We start from the raw sequence: 2,500 nt of genomic DNA on the forward strand, positions 1-2,500 counted from the left end.
CTTAACCTAACCCACGTTGTCCCTTAACCTAACCCACGTTGTCCCTTAACCTAACCCACGTTGTCCCTTAACCTAACCCACGTTGTCCCTTAACCTAACCCACGTTGTCCCTTTGCCTAACATAGTTCACTGCTCGGAATCTCTGGTGTCGTTGTTATCCTCATGTAGATGTCTTGCGAGTGTTGCTTACTTTCCACATATTCCCGCTATCCACTGTCAATTGTACTGCAATAGGACTATATCGGCCCCCCCCCCCCCCCCTCTGTCCCCCTCTTTGTGTCTCTGTCCTCTCAAGCTGGTCGGTCTGGCGTGTGAGTGTTAAATGAGCCTCGCAGCTGTTCAGTTGCATTCAGATGTCGACGCCCTCAGTGTACGTCGTGGTATGGTCTGTGTCCATTGTCCGCTGATGTCGTACGCGTAACCCACACGCTGTACCGATCATCGGTAGTTACGTACAGAGTGAAGTAGTGTGATACGTGTGACTGTACGCTGGCTGTGCCCAACGGTGTCGAATCTCAATTTCCATATGTTGTGCTCGATGCTACTTGTCTCGTCTCCCAATAACAGCTAGGTTGCACTGTGGTACGCCGTAGAGGCGTGTGGGAGGAACGTACGAACGCATTGTATGTCACCCTGGGTCGCTGGGGGTGGTGGTGCGGTGAGTCAGGTCAGGTCAGGTCAGGTCAGGTCAGCGTGAGCCGTCTGATGTAGTGACGCGTGTATTCCGACTTTGTCGTATTGCCTCACACAAAGTGCTACCCTGGTGGACCGCGTTCCATATCTGGGACATGCCGCAGATGCCGGTTGACAGTGGATCGCGGAAGGGACATCGCATACTTGCGCGGGCCACCTTCCACGTGTTCTCTTCTGCACATGTCGCAGTGTGTATGTGGTCTGATGTAGCGTGTCGTGACACATGACATCCTGGCATGCAAGAATTGTTGAATTCGCAAATGTAGGTGGACATCTACGTTTACTGCCCAAGATACGCAAATGAACTGGAAATCCGTTGTTGAGCGGTTGTTCACGCTGGAGGTGAATCTGTGATGGCGACGATCGGTACAGCTATTAACCGGTTGTTTCAGCGGTACCCGCCACATCCACACACGTGACTAGGCCCATGTGGGTATGAAGCGATACGCGGCGGTGGCTTGGTGGGACTGTTCCCGGCCGGTGAAGGGGGGCCGCCCGGCGTGTTGGCCGCGCGCTGCGTGGGCGCACGCGCAACAGCCGGCTGGTGGGGGGCGCCGAGTGGCAGGAGCGCCAGCCGACGGGCCCGGCAGGCGGCGCAGCTACGCTGCGGCGCACCCTGCACGCGGCGCCTGGCGGCCAAAGTTGGTTCAGCCGAGCCTGGTGCGAAGCGCGGTGGACATCTGCAGTGTGCTGGTCTGATTGAGGACTGTGTGCGTTGAGGATGCGCCGCCGCCTGGCACTCGGCGCCGCGACGCCGTCTGCTGCTCGGTCGCCCCAGCGGTTCTCGCAGGTGGTTTGTATCGCAGTTGTGCGGACGTGTTGGCGCGTGCGCTGTGCTGGGAGAGTTCGCTTCTGCACCCAAGTGGGGCTTTGCCCTTGTGTGGCGCTGGCGTTGGAGCTGCCGGTCACCATAGGTGGCGCGTGTTGTCTCCCGCCGGCAATGCCACGACAGCACGCTCCCGGGCCTCTGTCGGCAGCGGCAAGCTCAGTTGGGAGCAAGGGTGTTCGCACTAAAACCGTCTACTCGCCTAACTCCGGGCGATTGCGCCTCTCTCGAAACCGACCAAGTACCTAGGACGGCGCTGCGCGCCGCCGGGACCTGAGAGGGTTTCGAGGTGTATCGTGCAGGGGAGCTCGGCCTCCTCCTGTTTGCAGAATAATTGAGCGGACGCTTGCGTGTTCGCGCGGGCCCCCGGGACACACTCCCGGGCGGCCGGCTGCTCAGCTCTAGTTGACGCAGCTCCCTGGTTGATCCTGCCAGTAGTCATATGCTTGTCTCAAAGATTAAGCCATGCATGTCTCAGTACAAGCCGCATTAAGGTGAAACCGCGAATGGCTCATTAAATCAGTTATGGTTCCTTAGATCGTACCCACGTTACTTGGATAACTGTGGTAATTCTAGAGCTAATACATGCAAACAGAGTCCCGACCAGAGATGGAAGGGACGCTTTTATTAGATCAAAACCAATCGGATTGGCTTGTCTGGTCCGTTTGCCTTGGTGACTCTGAATAACTTTGGGCTGATCGCACGGTCCTCGTACCGGCGACGCATCTTTCAAATGTCTGCCTTATCAACTGTCGATGGTAGGTTCTGCGCCTACCATGGTTGTAACGGGTAACGGGGAATCAGGGTTCGATTCCGGAGAGGGAGCCTGAGAAACGGCTACCACATCCAAGGAAGGCAGCAGGCGCGCAAATTACCCACTCCCGGCACGGGGAGGTAGTGACGAAAAATAACGATACGGGACTCATCCGAGGCCCCGTAATCGGAATGAGTACACTTTAAATCCTTTAACGAGTATCTATT

General features: G+C 56.8%; 1 non-coding gene across 1 annotated transcript in view; it reads left to right on the plus strand.

The window, feature by feature from the left end:
- The first annotated feature begins 1,934 nt into the window (after positions 1-1,934).
- The window catches only part of LOC126322250 (small subunit ribosomal RNA), a 1,893-nt gene continuing 1,327 nt past the window's right edge, over positions 1,935-2,500 (plus strand). Inside the window, exon 1 of the ribosomal RNA XR_007558878.1 lies at positions 1,935-2,500. This exon is cut by the window's right edge and continues 1,327 nt beyond it. This is a non-coding gene — a ribosomal RNA (small subunit ribosomal RNA).

This window comes from Schistocerca gregaria, unplaced genomic scaffold, assembly GCF_023897955.1.
Source record: "Schistocerca gregaria isolate iqSchGreg1 unplaced genomic scaffold, iqSchGreg1.2 ptg000804l, whole genome shotgun sequence".
In the NCBI taxonomy this organism is placed as follows: domain Eukaryota; kingdom Metazoa; phylum Arthropoda; class Insecta; order Orthoptera; family Acrididae; genus Schistocerca; species Schistocerca gregaria.